At 43.1% G+C, this 17,546-nt stretch overlaps 1 pseudogene; it reads right to left on the bottom strand.

The window, feature by feature from the left end:
* Positions 1-7,713: 7,713 nt before the first annotated feature.
* On the bottom strand, positions 7,714-8,969 carry LOC132226327 (voltage-gated hydrogen channel 1-like; annotated as a pseudogene).
* Between the last annotated feature and the right edge of the window lie 8,577 nt (positions 8,970-17,546).

Genomic DNA, 17,546 nt, shown 5'->3' with positions numbered 1-17,546 from the left:
TGATGAGTGGGTCTCCACACGTGTCCATGGACGAGGCCATTACACCCTTCCCAGGCCCGGCCAGCATCCGGGCTCCCACGTTCCCCACTGATCCCCAGCAGCTCCCACAGGTCCATGGATAATAGCTCCCACAGACAGACCCTGGCGGTACTGATACCCAGCCATAAGGACTCTCACAGCTCAGCCAGAAGTTTCTGTGAGGCACATACTCCATAAGCCTACAGGTACAATCTCCCGGGAATGGATGAGGTGCATACACTTGGAGTAACTGGGATGAGCCTGATATTGCTTCTGGGCTCCTAGAACTCTGCATTGGGCATCAAATCTCATCCCTTACCAATTGCCCTCGAGCTACAGAGGAAGGCAGCAACATAAAAGTGGCCACAAGGTGGCAACTGACAATCAGGGTAAAAGTCTGAGAGATGGATCTGAAGGGTGGGGGCATGGGTGAGGGAGCACTCTGGCCCTCCAAGATACCCAACTTTGTATTGTTCACCTTGGAGCAGCTCACGGGAATATGGAAACTCCCCAGGCACATGGGCATGGGCTCCCAATTTCCTTTCACTAAGTAAAGAATAAAAATGGCTATAAACAAGTACCCATCTGTACTAATAAAAGGGTAATATGCTAATTAGAGCGACGTCTTCTAGACGTCCTTCCAGACAAAGCTGCAGCGGCTGCTGCAAGGGCCAGGCCGAGGCTCAGGCAAGCCATGGTGGCTGCTGTGAAGGCCGGGATAAGGCTCAAGCAAGCCACAGCGGCTGCTGTGAGGGCCGGGCCCAGGCGCAGGCAGCTGCAGGTGGCTGCAAAAGGCCCAGGCTCAGGCCAGCAGTGGCAGCAGCAGCACAGTAATGGGGGCAGCGCCTTCCCCTGATCCACCAGATCACCTCCCACAGAGGGAGGCCAGACTATGGCTTAGGCCAGGGGCAAAGCAGAGGTGTTAGGGTTGGCAGGGGGGCAAAGTGGGGGCGATTGGGGTTAAACCGGCAGTTGGACATCCCCCAAGGGGTCCCAGATTGGAGAGGGTGCAGGCTGGGCTGAGGGATCCCCCCACCATGCAAAATTTTACACAAATTTCGTGCACTGGGCCTCTAGTCAATAATAACCTTAAATGTAAATGGACTAAATGCTCCAATCAAAAGACATAGGGTAGCTGAATGGATAAGAAAACATTACCCATATATTTGCAGTCTATAAGAGAACCACCTCAGAACAAGGCACTCACACAGACTGATAGTGAAGAAATGGGGAAAAAAAATTTAGGCAAATGGAAATGAATAAAAAGCTGTGGTAGAAATACTTATATCTGACAAAATAGACCTCAAAGTGAAGGCCAAACAAGAGATAAGGGGGGCCACTTCATAATACTAAAGGAAGCAATTCAACAAGAGGATATAAGTCTGGTAAACATATATGCACCCATTACAGGAGCACCCAAATACATAAAAAAAATTTCTGGAAGATATCAAGGGAGAGGTTCACAGAAATACAATCATAGTAGGGGACTTTAATGCCCCACTGACACCACTAGATAAATCCTCTAAACAAAAAATCAACAAAGAAACACCAATACTAAATGACTCACTAAATCAAATGGAATTAATTGGCATCTTCAGAACATTTCATCCCAAAGCAACAGATTATACATCCTTCTCAAGTGCACATGGGACATTTTCAGATAGACCACATATTGGGATATAGGCAAACCTCTTCAGATTCAAGGAGATAGAAATCATATCAAGCATCCTCTCAGATCACAATGGCATAATATTAGAAATCAACTACAATAAAAACAATGAAAAAAATCAAGCAATTGGAGTCTAAATAGCATGCTATTAAACAATGATTGGGTTACCAGAGAGATCAAAGAAGAAATAAAAAGCATCCTGGAAACAAATGACAATGAAAACACAACAATTTTAAATCTATGGGACACGGTTAAAGAAGTCCTGAGAGGGAAGTTCATAGCTCTACAGGCATATCTCAAAAAAAAAAAAGTCAATTAATTATCTAACGCTGCAACTTAAAGAATTAGAAAGAGAGAAACAAGAAAAGCCCAGAATAAGCAGAAGGAAGGAAATAATAAAGGTCAGAGCAGAAATAAATGACATAAATCCAAAAAAACAATACAAAAGATCAACAAAACCAAGAGCTGGTTCTTTGAAAGGATAAACAAGATTGATGAACCTATACCAAGAAACAAAGATAGAGGACCCAAATAAATAAAATCAGAAATGAAAGAGGTGAAGTAACAACCCACAGACATACAAAGGATTGTAAAAAAGGATTGTAAAAAAAAAAATACTACAAACAACCCTCCTCCAACAAACTGGACAAGTTAGACAAAATGGACATAGTCCTAGAAAAAATACAATCTTCCAAAACTCAATCAGGCTGGATGAAAGAAGGTACAAGGGATAAGCCAAAAGGCACATATACTCAAAAAATATAAAAACAAAACAAAACAAAACACCTGACTAGGCCAATGACTACTGATGAAATTGAAGCAATAATCAAAAAACTTCGAGCAAACGAAAGTCCTGGTCTGGATGGCCTCACAGGGGAATTCAAAGAATAAATAAAACCTATCCTCCTCAGGCACTTCCAAAAAATTCAAGAGGAAGGAACTCTTCCAAGCTCTTTCTATGAAGCCAGCATCACCCTAAGTCCAAAACCAGATAAAGACACCACAAAGAAAGAGAATTACAGGCCAATATCCCTGATGAACATATATACTAAAATCCTCAACAAAATTCTAGCAAACCAGATCCACAGTTACATTAGAAGGATCATGCATAATAACCTAGTGGGATTTATTTCAGGGATGCAAGGATGGTGCAATATCCACAAATCAAAGAATGTGATACATCACATAAACAAATTGAGAGACAAAAATCACATAATCATATCAATTGATGCAGAAAAAGCATTTGACAAAATCCAACACCCATTCTTGAAAAAAACTCTCAGCAAAGTGGGAATAAAGGGATCGTACCTCAACATAATAAAAGCCTTATATGACAAACGTACAGCCAACATCATACTCAATGGGCAAAAACTAAAACCATTTTCCCTAAGAACAGGAACAAGACAGGGATGCCCACTTTCACCTGTTCGGCATAGTACTGGAAGTGCTAACCATAAAGAAGAAATAAAAGAAATCCAAATTGGAAAAGAAGAAGTATAACTGCCATTATTTGCAGATGACATGATATAATACATAGAAAACCCTAAAGACTCCATCAAAAAGCTACTAGATTTAATAAATGAATTTGGCATTGTAGCAGGATATAAAATTAACACCCAGAAATCCATAGCTTATTTTACACCAACAATGTACTCACAGAAAGAGAAACTAAAAAAATAATACCACTTAACATTGCAACAAAAAAAAATTAGGATACCTAGGAATAAACTTAACTAAGGGGGTAAAAGACCTGTACTTGGAAAACTACAGGACGTTGAAAAAAAAGACAGAGAAAGACATAAACAAATGGAAGAATATAACATGTTCATAGATTGGTAGAATCAACATCATTAAAATGTCCATACTACCCAAAGCAATCTATACATTCAATGCAATCCCTATAAAATACCAATGGCATACTTCACAGACCTGGAACAAACTCTCCAAAAATTCATCTGGACGAAAAAAAAGCCCCCAAATAGCCGCAGCAATCCTGAGAAAGAAGTCCAAAGTTGGAGGGATCAGAATACCAGATATCAAGCTATTCTACAAAGCCACAGTTCTCAAAACTGCCTGGTACTGGCACAAGAACAGACATATAAACCAATGGAACAGAACAGAGAACCCAGAAATCAACTCAAGCCAATATGCTCAATTAATATAAGACAAAGCAAGCAAGAGCATACAATGGAGTCAAGACAGTCTTTTCAATAAATGGTGTTGGGAAAATTGGACAGATACACACACAAAAATGAAATTAGATCACCAACTTACACCATACACAAAAACAAACTCAAAATGGATAAAGGACTTAAATGTAAGACTGGAAACCATAAAAGTCTTAGAGCAATTCACAGGCAGAAAAATATCAGACATATATTGTAGCAATATCTTTACCAATACAGATCCTAGGACAGTGGAAACTAAGGAGAAAATAATAAATGGGACTACAACATAAACAGATGAACAAAATAGATCCAGAGACAGAGAAGAATCAAACAGACTATCAAATCTCAGCTGGAAGGCAGGGGAGGGTGGGGGTTAAGGTAAGAGATCAACCAAAGAACTTGCATGCATACATATAAACATAACCAATGAACACAGACACTAGGGGAGTGAGGACATGTGCTGGAAGGGAGAGGGGTGGAAGTGGCCAGGGAGAGGTCAGGAAAAAGAGGCATATGTAATACTTTAATCAATAAAGAATAAATAAATAAAATAGTTCAATATTGTATAAAAGTATAACCAAATTCTGAATATTAGTTTTGTATCCTGCTACTTGACTGAACTCATTTATCAGTTCTAGTATTTCTTTAGTAGAAACTTTAGGGTTCTTTATATCATATCATCTACAAATAATAATTGTTCTACTACTTTTTTTCCAATATGGGTGCTTTTTTTCTAGTCTGATTTCTGTGGCTAGCCTTACAATACTATCCTGTATAATAAAGGCCTAATATGCAAATTGACTGAACAGCTAAATGCCCAGCAGAACAACTTGTCGCTATGATGTGCACTGACCACAAGAGGTCAGAAGCTCAACGCAGGAGCTGCCCCCAGCCTGCAGGCCTCAGGCCAGCCAAAGCTGGGGCCAATGGGGGCCCCTTAATTGCCCCTCCAGTTACCCTGCGGAGGGAGGCAAATAGCAGCAGCAGCAGTGGGTGGGGCCAGTGAGCGGGCAGCGCCAGGTCAGCTAAGTCAGGTGCCAGCAGGGGCCCCCCATCACACTGCCGGTCACCCCACAGATTGGCCCCAACTGTCAGCCAGGCCTAGGGACCCTATCGTGCAAGAATTTTGTGCACTGGGCCTTTATCTCTATATATAAAAGCCTAAGTGACCATTACAGCAGAATGTCCAGCTGGTAGTTATGACGTGCACTGACCACCAGGGGGCAAATGCTCAATGCAGGAGGTGTCCCCTGGTGGTCAGTGTGCTCCCACAGTCAACCTCCTAAAGCTGGCCAACCTCACGCGGCCCCTCACCCCAGTTGGCAGGCCCAATCAGCCCCGATTGGCCCTGATCACCAGCCAGGCCAAGGGACCCCACCTGTGCATGAATTCGTGCACTGGGCCTCTAGTGTTTAATAAAATTATGAAAGTGGACAACCCTGTCTTGTTCCTGATCTTAAGGACAACACTTTCAGCTTTGCCCTCTTGAGTATGATGCTAACTGTGGGTTTGTCATATACAGTAGGTCCTCGGGTTATGTGATTTTCGCCACAAGTTGGAACCCACCTACATAAGCACCTACGTCACTCACATGGAGCACATACACAGCAGTAATGAAGTGAAACAGTAAAAAAAAAATTTTAAAGAAATTTTTAACTTGTGGTAAATAAATAATAAAAAACATAAAGCACATATGTACATACGTCAAAATGACGGAACTTTTTTTATATATAAATAAATGGGAGATGGTGACATAACACGAAATGACGTACATCGAGTCTGACGTAACCCGAGGACTGTCTGTATGGGCTTTATTGTATTGAGTTATGGTCCCCTCTATTTCAACTTTGCTGAGAGTTTATCATTAACTAGAGGCCCGGTGCATGAATTCGTGCACCACTGGGGTCCCTAGGCCTGGCCTGTGGGATAGGGCCGAAACCAGCTCTCTGACATCCCCCAAGGGGTCGCAGATTGCGAGAGGGCACAGGCCAGGCCATGGAATCCCATTGGTGCATGATTGGGTTTAGGGAGGGACGCAGGAGGTTGGCCAGCCGGGGAGGGATTACAGGAGGGCTCCAGGGCATGTCTGGCCCATCTCTCTCAGTCCTGATCAGCCCAACCCCAGCAACAAGCTAACCTACAGGTTGGAGCGTCTGCCCCTTGGTGGTCAGCGCATGTCATAGCGAGCAGTTGAGCGGCCTTAGCATATCATTAGCATATTACACTTTGATTGGTTGAACTGATGACTAGATGACTGGACACTTAGCATATTAGGCCTTTATTATATAGGACTAGGGGCTTGGTGCACGAAATTTGTGCACTTGGGGGGTTGTCCCTCAGCCCAGCCTGCCCCCTCTCACATACTGGGAACCCGCAGGGGATGTCCTACTGACAGCTGAGGCCCACTCCCTGCTCCCCTTGGGGAGTGGGCCTAAGCTGCAGTCTGGCCTCCCTTTGTGGGAGGCGACCAGGCTGATCTGGGGGAGGCACCAGCCCCATCAGCCCACTGCTGCAGCCACTGCCAGTCACCGCAGCTAGCAAGGTGTTTTCATCAACATGGACTCCAGTCCCTTCACCATGAAAAAATGACAACTTTCTTTAGGCATTTTCAAGATGTGTCTTTCATAGGATATGACATTTCTTTATTACTTCTTTTTTTTTATCCTCACCTGAGGATATGTTTCCATTGATTTTTAGAGAATGTGGAAGAGAAAGGGAAAGACAGAGAGAAACATTAAAGTGAGAGGAACACTTGGATTGGTTGGCTCCTGCATGAGCCATGACCTGGGCCCCGGCCAGGGAGGAGCCTGCAGCCTAGGTACATGCCTTTGGTCAGAATTGAACCCGGACCCTGCAGTCCGCAGGACATGGCATTATCCACTGAGCCAAACCGGCGAGGGCAGGATATGACATTTCTTAGCCCGCCAGCAGCGGACCTTCATTTTTTTCTCCAGCAGTGTGGTGGAAAAACCCTAGGTCACCTTCTTGGATTCTTTTTACCCCAGTTACTAAGAATATTACCAGTGGCATACAGGGAGCTTAGCCAATGAGCAGTCAGAAAAGGTATTTCCTCTGTAGTTCACTCTGATTGCGGGCTCCACTCCTGCCCAGGCCTAAGACCTCTGGCCAAGGCATTAGGCCTGGACAGGGGACCCCCAGCTCCCTCCGATCGCAGGCTCCGCCCCTGCGCAGGCCTAATGCCTCTGGCCGGGGCGTTAGGCCTGGGCAGGGGCCCCCTTGGCTCTGATCGCAGGCTCAGGCCCTGCCCAGGAGCCCCCTGGCTCAGGCCCTTCCTAGGCTGCTCAGGGCCCACACATGGCCTACCTCGGAGTGACCTGGGTGCCCGATGATGTTCCCAGGACCCAGGCCGCTGGGCGCCTATATATGCAAATTAACTGCCATCTTTGTTGGGTTAATTTGCATAGTCTCCTGATTGGCTGGTGAGTGCAGCGGAGAGACGGTCAATTTACATGTTTGGGGTTAGGGTTAGGGTTGGTTGCTGAATGTTGTCAAATGTATTTTTGCATTTATTGATATGATCATATAATTTTTATCCTTTCTTTTCAATTAGATTAAATTTTATATACAACTAGTAATTGTACATTTTCAAGCAAGAATAAAGTGTTCAATATGACTAAACAGCTTATGATACATTCATGATACATGCAGGTGAAATGAGATGGCAATCTATCAGTCACACCAAGAAAGACTGCAGAATCCAAGCTGAGTGGGAAGGAGGCAAAGACATCAAACCAAACCTGTCCTGCAAACAGCCCCAGGAGAGGCAGTTGTCATTCTCATTCACAGGCACAAGTCCATGAGGCAGGGTCTTCTCTTTAAAGTGGAGCAGGTACACCTCTAATTCACCTCCCCGTGAAGTCCATGCTGTCTCAATAGCTTTTTATGTCTTTCAATTCCTTGTTTCTTCTCAGAGCAGCTGAATCAAGGTGTTGGATCTTAGTAGCCAATTGTGTATTGGTCTATTTTAACCTTAACAGTTGTCACTCTGAGCATGTCTTAACCAAGATAAGTATTCCATTGATTATCCAGGCCACCCACCACAGCCACAGCAAAATCAGGAGGCCAAGAGCCTCAAACTCAGAACAGGAAGATAATGTTGAGGAGGAATGAAACCATGATGGTAATGGAGCCTACAATTTCAAACTTGTAATGGAAGAACTCCAAGCAGAAAATAAATATTTTAAAGAAAACCACCATCATAAAGAAGGTCAGGATAGCAATGCTCGTATAGTGTAACTAGAGGCCCAGTGCATGAAAATTCATGCACTGGAGGGGGAGTCCCTCAGCCCAGCCTGCCCCCTCTCACAGTCTGGGAGCCCTCAGGGGCGGGAGGTGACCCAGCTCCCATCATACCTCTGCTGCTGCCACTGCCAACAGCGCAAGCCTCGGCCGGCTCTGGTTACCTGAGCCTTGGGTGGCCCTGGGCTGCTGGGAAGCCACCATCCGAGGCTTGCCTGCACCTTGGGCCAGCCCTGGGTGGCCGGGGGTCTGAGGAGACTGGGGGACTCCGGAGGCAGGCTCGCAGAGCAGCCGGACCTGCCTGGGAGCAGGCCAGGCCGTGCTGCGTGCCTGCCACTCTGGCGAGGCTGAGGGGACTGGGTGCCACCATCTTGTGTCTGTGGGCTCCGCCTTCTTTGAGGGCATGGCAGTCAATTAGCATATTCCCTCTTTATTATATAGGATACCCTGGGGACATAGTTATTCTTGTCAGGTTGAATGATCTTCAGGTACAGAATGAGCTGGGCCAGCACCAGGAAGGCATTCAGAATGACCAGGGAAGTGATGATGACCTGAAACCTGTGGGAGCTGAAGAGCTTCCTCAATGTGGTCCTGAAGTCTAGGGGACTCCTGCATGCAGAGACAGGGGCTGAAGTTGGGTCAGCAGCTGTGCCTTCCTTGACCAGGACCAGTGTTGGTGGTGGCTGCTCCTCCTGCTCCTCCTCCTCTTCTTCATTCTCCCATTTCTTGTGGTTGACATTTCAGGCATAGTAGTCATCCCCAACAACAATGAAATGCTTTAGGAACTTGCTCATCCTCTTGGCAGGAGCCATCTTGGCCCTGCGGCTGACAATGTTTTCATACCAAGTAGCCATTTTCCAGTCTCCAGATCTGGTATAACTTCTGGCTCTGCTCCTTTGTGATGCAAGGCAACTGGCTTGACCTCTTTGAGTCTTGGTTTCTTCACTTGTAAGAGGGAAACAAGGATGGTACTTCCTCATCTATTGCTGCTGCCTAGCCTGTCTTTTCTTTCTTTTTCTTTTCTTTTTTTTTAAAATAAAGTCACAGGAACTTTTATTGGAAATAAACTGTAGCAAGTGACACTCAGTGCACACTTCCTAATGGGCAAGATGGAGGATATAGGTGGGTGCCAGGAGCCCACCCAATCCAGGGCTGATAATCAGTGGGGCCTGCTTACTGGGTCTTGGGCCCTTTGGGCTGGAGTTTGTAGGCACAGGTCTGATCCCAAACAAAATAAAATATGTGATCCATCTGTCCCTGCCTATGTCAGTTAGTGGGTAGGGCAGTGGCTCTTCCTACCAGGTCCTGTGCTATCTGTCCAGTCCAGCCGCAATGTGGGTAGCAGAGCCTGTGGGGATGAGTGACCATCCATAGGCTGGAACCAAAAGGCTAGGCAGGCAGTGCTGGAGCTGTGGCAGCACCAGAGTTTGGCCAGCAGAATTGCATCCTAGAAATAAATCCATCTAATTATGGTGTATAATACTTTTAATGTATTGCTGAATTCAGTTTGCTAATATTTTGTTAAGGAGTTTTGCATCTCTGTGCTTCGAGGATATTGGCCTATAACTTTTATTTTGTAATGTCTTTGCCTGGTTTTGGAATCAGAGTAATGCTGGCCTTCGAAAATGATATTAGGAACCTTCCCTCTTCTTGAATTTTTTGAAATAGTTTGAGAAGGAGAGATGCTAATTCTTCTTTGAATGTTTGGTAGAATTCAGCTGTAAAGCCATCCATACATCTGGGACTTTTGTTTGTTAGGAATTTTTTTATTACTGATTCAATTTTGTTGGTAGTAATCAGTCTTTTCGGTTTTCTGTTTCTTCTTGATTCAGTCTTGGAAGATTGTGAGTATCTAGGATTTATCCAGTTCTTCCAGATTATCCAATTTATTGGCATGTAGTTGTTCATAGTATTTTCTTATAATTCTTTGTATTTATGTGCTGTCAGTTTACACTTCTCCTTTCTTATTCTGATTTTATATATTTGTGTCCTCTCTCTTTTTTCATTGATGAGTCTGGTTAAGTATTTATCAATTTTATTTTTTTTTAAAGAACCAGTCTTGGTTTCATTGATTTTTTGTATTGTTTTGTTTACTCTATTTATTTCTGCTCTGATATTTATTTTTTCCTTCCTTCTACCCATTCTGAGCTTTGTTTGTTGTTATTTTTCTAGTTCCTTTAGGTATAAGGTTAGATCATTTATTTGAGGTTTTTCTTGTTTATTAAGGTAGACTTGCATTGCTCTTAATTTTCCTCTTAGGTCTGCTTTTGTTGTGATCCATACATTTGGGATTGTTGTGTTTTCATTTTCATTTGTCTCAGCTATCTTTTAATTTCTTCCTTGATCTCATTGTTTACCCAGTAATGGTTTAGTTAGTATCATGTTATTATTTAGTCATGAAACTTGTTTTGTGGTCTAACAGGTGGTCTATTCTGGAAAATATTCAATGTTCTCTTGAAAAGAATGTATATTCTGATGCTTTGGGGTGAAATGTTCTAATAATATTAATTATATCCATCTGATCTAGTGTGTCATTTAAGGCTACTGCTTCCTTCTTGATTTTCTATCTGGAAGATCTATCCATTAATGTCAATGAGGTGTTAAAGTCTCCTACTATGACTGTATTACTGTCAGTCTCTCTCTTTATGTCCATCAGTATTTGCTTTATATACAGGGTGGGACAAAATTAGGTTTACAATTGTGAGTATACCAAACACAGAGTTTATTCTTGCATTATTAATCATTGCCATTATTTTCCATACAAACAACTGTAAACTTACTTTTGCCCCACCCTGTACTTAGGTGTTCCTATGTTGGGTGCATAAATGTTTACAAGGGATACATCCTCTTTTGGATTGATTCCTTTATCATTATGTAATGTTCTTCTTTGTCTCTTATAGCCTTGGTTATAAATTCTATTATTTTCTGATATAAGTATTACTACCCCAACTTTTTTAAGTTTTTGCATTTGCATAAAATACCTTTTTCTATTCTTTTACTTTCAGTCCATGTGTGTCTTAAGCTGAAGTGGGTCTCTTGTAGACAGCATATATATGAGTCTTGTTTTCTTATCATGTTATTCAGCTACTCTATGACTTTTGATTGGGGCAATTAAGCCATTTACAATTACAGTGATTCTTAATAGGTAAGCAGTAATTGCCACATATTTATTGTTCATATTTATGTTTCCTTTACCCCCCTTCTTCTTCTTAAAGAAGTCCCTTTAACATTTCTTATAATACTGGTTTGGTGGTCTTGAACTCCTTAGGTTTTTTTCTTGTCTGGGAAGCTCTTTCTTTATTTTTCCTTTAATTTTAACTTATAGCTTTGTTGGGTAGAATAGTCTTGGTTGTAGGTCTTTGCTTTACATGACTTGGAATATTTCAGGCCTAAAATGTTTCTGTTGAAAAATCAGCTGACAGCCTTCTGGGAGCTCCTTGTTAGATAACTAACTGCTTTTCAGATTCTCTCTTTGTCTTTAATTTTTAGCATTTTAATTACGATGTGTCTTGGTGTGGGGCTCTTCAGGTTCATCTTGTTTGGGATTCTCAGCACTTCATAGACTGTCTATTTTCTTCACCAGGTTAGGAAAATTTTCAGTCATTATTTCTTGAAATATTTTCTCAATCCCTTGCTCTCTGTCTTCTCCTTCTTGTACCCTTATGATGAGAATCTTACTATGCTTGGTGTTGTCCCTGATGTCCTTAAACTATTCTCAGTTTTTTGGAACTTTTTTCCTTTTTGCTGTTCTGAATGGGTATTTTTTGCTACTTTCTCTTATAAATTACTCATTCAGTCCTCTGCTTCATCTAATCTGCTGTTGATTCCATCTAATGTATTCTTCATTTCAGTTATTGTATTCTTTCTTGCTTCTTATGGTTTCTATGTCCTTTTTTATGCTTACTATCTCTTTGTTGATGTTTTCACTAAGCTCCTTGAGCATCCTTATAATAAGTGCTTTGAACTCTGGTAGCTTGCTTGACTTTATTTCATTTAGATCTTTTGCTGGATATTTCTTTTGTTCTTTCATTTAGGACATGTTTCTTTGTCACCCCATTATGACTGCCTCTCTGTGTTTGTTTCTATGCATTATGTAGATCTGCTATACTTCCTAGTCTTGGCAGTTTGGCTTTATGCAGTAGGTGTCCTGTGGGGCCCAGCTGCAGAGTCTTCCTCATCACCTGACCTGTTGCTCCAGGAGTGTCTCTTATGTGGGTCGTGTTGACCCTCCTGTTGTAGTTGATCCTTGATTGCTGTTAACACAGTAGTGGGTGGGATTGACACTCAGCATACTGGCTATGAAACTTGACCATGTCTAAAGGGTACAAGGTGCTATGCAGGGGCTGACCCCACGGAGTGGGATTTGCCCCAGCAGTTTCTGGTGCCTGTGGAGACCTCTCATTTGGTTTGCTGCTTGTGGAGCTAATTGGCTGGTGTCCTATTGTGGTCTGAACCCAGCACCAGGTTTGTTGGTTCTGTTGCCTCTTGGCAAGGATTCTGGTGCAAATCAATATCATAGGCTTGCTGAGACCTGCCTGGGGCTATCTGTTAAGAGCTAGAAAGCAATTCATTTGATAGCTGCCTGTGTTGGGCCTGGATGCATGGGAGGCTCTGTGCTGAGAACTGCAGCCAGTTTCCACCAGTACTGGGCTTGGGGCTGGTCAGCAAAAGGCCAAGGTATCTGGACACCCGCTGTCTCCTTCTGACTGCCTGTAAGACTCAACCACTTAAAGAGTCTCAGTCCAAATCAAAGTTATATAAGGCAAGGTCTCAGGGAGTTGTCAGATGGAGCTAATGGAGGTAACCATGCTAATGCAGAATCTGGCTTGGCTGTGTTGGAGAAAGCTCAACACAGTGACAATCGCAGCCATCACCCTGAAGTCACACAATTCAGTTTCTTTATGAATTTCTCTGGCACCCTCCAAGTTGACCCAGTGTTTTTAGGAAAGACTGAAAGGCAGGCCCCGTTTTGTTGACACCAAAAGAGCCTTGGGCCATTGGTGAGTTGAGTAGAGTGGAATCATAAAGATGGAGAGAGTGGAGTTCACCAGGCTAATGAAGGCTCATAGTTGACCAGTGGAGGTAGGTTTCAACAAAGGAAAGATGGTACCCCGTTAGCCTTGCTGGAAGAGGGCTAAACACAGGAACAATACCCAATGCCCGCCCCAAAGCCACCCAATTCAGCCTCTTCCTGAAACTCTCAAGCACCCCCAGCTTGACCAAAGTTACTGACAAATTTTTTATTTTATTTTTCTTTAATATATTATTGATTTTTTACAGAGAAGAGGGGAGGGGAGGGGAATTGAGTTAGAAACATCAATGAGAGAGAAACACTGATCAGCTGCCTCCTGCACGCCTCCTACTGAAGATCAAGCCCACAACCAAGGTACATGCCCTTGACCAAAATGGAACCTGGAACCCTTCAGTCCACAGGCCGACTCTCTATCTACTGAGCCAAACCAGTTAGGACACCCACACATTTTTTAAAGAAAATCTTCAATGCAGGCCTAGGATGATTGCCTCTGAAAGAGCCTCGGGCTGTGGGCCAGTTGGGTTGGAGTTGTCAAGGTGGAGCTAGTGGAGCTCAGATTTGAACCTGCCTTTGGCCTGCTGAGATGGTTCCTCTTGGCTATGCAGCAGGAAAGTTCAACACAGTGACAATGATGGCCATCCCTTTAGCCCTTGCACCAAAACCACACAACTCAGTTTCTCTCTTTATGTCTCTGGCACCCCTCCAGCTACAGACTCTCCACTATAGCCCATGGTGAGTGCCTACAAACAAGTGTTTGTGAGCTGACCATTTAAGAGGGTGCCTGGTAGCCTTTCTTCTCACTGAGAAGGATGAAGGAATCTTTGCTGATTTTTATAGCCAGATGTTATACGGGCTTCTGTTCCTGGCACTTCTGTTCTGGGTTGGGGAGCCCAACATGAGTCTGAGACCCCTCATTCTCCAGTGGGGCCTCTGTAGCTAAGATATCCCTCTGGAATCTCAACTGCCACATATGAATGTGGGGCCAGTCCAGGGGTGGGCAAACTTTTTGACTCGAGGGCCACAATGGGTTCTTAAACTGGACCAGAGGGCCGGAACAAAAGCATGGATGGAGTGTTTGTGTGAACTAATATAAATTCAAAGTAAACATCATTACATAAAAGGGTACAGTCTTTTTTTTTTTAGTTTTATTCATTTCAAACAGGCCGGATCCGGCCCACGGGCCGTAGTTTGCCCACGGCTGGGCCAGTCTGTTTTGTGTCTCCACTCCTCTTACCAGTCTCAATGTGGCTTATTCTTTATATCTTTAGCTATAGGACATCTGTTCACCTAGTTTTCAGATGGTTCTACAGCTTGATTGTTCTACAATTTAGTTGTAATTTTGGTGTGTTCATGAGAGGAGGTGAATACAGTGTTCACATACTCTGCCATCTTGACCAGAACCCTGAATATATTTTTAAGATTAAGATATCTTTTATTAAACTTAATATAAGTAAACTTTTAATACAAGTAAACTTCTATTAACTTAATATAAATTAATAAAATAATTTGTGTTAAGATGCTTGAAATCCTTTTAGACAATTTTGTACTCTTTATTTCTATCAGGCCTGAGAAGATCTTTCAGCTATTTTTGTTACTCAACTATACACTTATGGGTTCATTCCAACCCCCAACAGCTCATAGAGGCATTTTCCCCCCTAAAAAGCAAATCTGTTTTATTTACTACTACATACCCAGCACCTAGAACAGTACCTGGTGATACAATCAGTGGGGGCAAATCAACAATTAGGATAAAGAGTATGTCAAATGGTGGCTAGTGCTGTGAAGAAAATAAAGCAGATTATGGAGGGGTGAAGTATAACATTTTTAGAAAGTGATCAAAGGGAGTTTTATTGATACATTTACATTTGAGTAAAGACTTGAGGATTTAGTAAAGCAAGGCATGAAGCTCTTGAGAGTAAGAAATTTTCAGGCAAAAGAGTAGCAAGTGCAAATGTCCTAGGGGTAGGAGTATGTTAATTAAATAATATGGTGAATTTCTTTTAAATTTTACACTTCAAATATGCACAGATTGTTCCTGAACTTAACACAGGAATATGAATACAATAGATTTTATCTATTTCATCATTTCTTTATTTTCTATGGTTAAAGACACTAATTAAGAAAACAATTTTATTATCTCAACTAAATGGGGGTCACTGATCTAAGGGACCTGGAGCTGAGGTTACTAGCCCAAAAGAAGTGGTGTGACTCTCCCAAGAAAGCAGGGTGATTCCTCTGAGAACCAAAATTATTTATTAACAAGTTGAAGATATGCAGGGCAGTTTTGCAAATGACTCTGAGCCATACAATTTGAGCTCCCTTTAATGGAGATTGTCCCAATTAGGACATCCAGTCCATACCTGCCTAATGGAGTAATCTCTCAGTCCACATACCTGAATTCAGGTCTACATTGCCTAATTCTCAAGTCCAATTTAAATCTGCAACTCTTGGACTAAAATAAATAAATCTGGCTATCTCCCAGCTCTCAGCATGAGCCATAGCTTCTCCATAGTTTTAATGACACCTTGTTTCACTTTTCTGTCAGGCTTTGTGATTCTCAGCTACTTCTTCATGAATCACATCCTACTCAAACTCCACATAATATTTGACATTCTTGATGACTTAGCCCCTTTCCAAAACTGTCACCTACTTTGGCTTTTATTAATCAATTATCATTATTTTCTGGACCCCTTGTTCCTCTATTCTTCTCTGTGACAATGATGTTCCCAGAGTCTGCTCTGACTCTTTTCTCTCCCCTGGCACTAACTCTCACTTAATGCTCATACATGCTCTCTACATTAGTCCTCCCTACTTTAGTTCATAGGGAAAGGTGAGGCAATTTCCATGCCCATCCCCACTGCCATCACCATTGTTAGCTGATAAGTAATGTCACTTGCTGAGTGTTAAACAGAAAAACAAATAGCACAGTGATAATGTTATCTATACTTATAATAGGGTAATATTCAAATTGGTCTGGGACGCCGTGACATAATGACCAAACAGTAGGGGGGTGGGGCAGTGAGCTACCTACGGCAGAGAGCTACAGGTGGGTGGGGCAGTGGGCAGCAAGCTACGTGCAGTGGAGAGCTATGAGCAGTGGTGAGCTACGAGCAGCAGTGGACCGGGCAGCCAGCTGAGGCAAGTGGCAGTGAGCTACTTGCACATAGATTCATGTGCAGGGCCACTAGTCCATATATAGAAGAAAATAAAGGGATTGTGTACAAAACTGATGTTAATTGTGTCTATCCAATATCGGTCAAGCTAGCTTGGGAGTACCTTCATCTCAGAGACACAATTGCAGTGGGATTTTTAGCCAAGAAAGCTGAAATGTGAACACTTATATTTTGCTCTTCCTGAAGAAACTTGAATAGAAGAATGTGGTTGGTAAGTGGCCTAGAGAAAGAACAAGACCATGTGGCTTTGCCTACATGTCTAATGCACAGACCAGAGGAGGGGGAACTTGTGTGGTCTGACTTGAGCTCAACGTGTGGTTCACACTCTGTTCTCCCCACTCTGCCTAAAGGTTTGCCTGAAGTAAGCAGTCTGTAGCCAGGCTACTTAAGAAAATAATCCCATGTTTTGGTATGTAGGTAAGAAAGAAAAAATAGAAAAGGCACTGATATCCCAGCCCTCACCGCAGCCCCTTCCCCTACCCTGGTCCTCAGCAGGAACCCTCCATGGCTGTAGGCATGTGTCTCTTCAAGCTGATCATGGCCTATCACAGTCATAATGTTATTGGCTCTTCAGGGACCATGAGTCACCAACTTGGGACTCTCTCTCTCATACACTTCTAGTGATAGCAATAGGAAGAGGGTGGGATCTCGAGACTGTGAATTTAGGAATCTAACCACCTGAGTTCAAATCCCAGCACAGCCACTTACTGACTATGCACCTTTAGCAACTTACCTGCCTCACTTTTCTCCTCTGAAAAGTAGAGATAGAGCACCTATCCCATAGAGGTTAAGCATTCGGTGAGTTAATATATTTCAAGGGTGTAGAAGAGTGGCTGGCTGCAAGTTAAAGTCTCACTATCATCCTAATGGGCAGAGAGAGTAGGAGGATGACTACAAATCTTAGCACTTCTTAGCTCAGGACACTCAGCTCACCTCTCCCAATTTCTGCTCATTAGAGCCAAGATTGCTTCTCACTAATTCCTTCCCCCCAAAGGCAATTACATCAGAAGAATGTTGCTTATCACTCTACTAGAGGCCCAGTTCATGAAATTCTTGCACGGAGGGGTGTCCCCTCAGCCCAGCCTGCACCCTCTCCAATTCAGGACCCCTTGGGGGGCTGTCCCTGGGATTGAGCCTAAACCGGCAGTTGGACATCCCTCTCACAATTCGGGACTGCTGGCTCCTAACTGCTCACCTACTTGCCTGACTGATCGCCCCCAACTGCC

Source organism: Myotis daubentonii, chromosome 2 (assembly GCF_963259705.1).
Source record: "Myotis daubentonii chromosome 2, mMyoDau2.1, whole genome shotgun sequence".
NCBI classification, from domain to species: Eukaryota; Metazoa; Chordata; class Mammalia; order Chiroptera; family Vespertilionidae; genus Myotis; species Myotis daubentonii.
The sequence above is the reverse complement of the archived record's forward strand: the minus strand, read 5'-3'. Positions and strand labels throughout refer to the sequence as shown.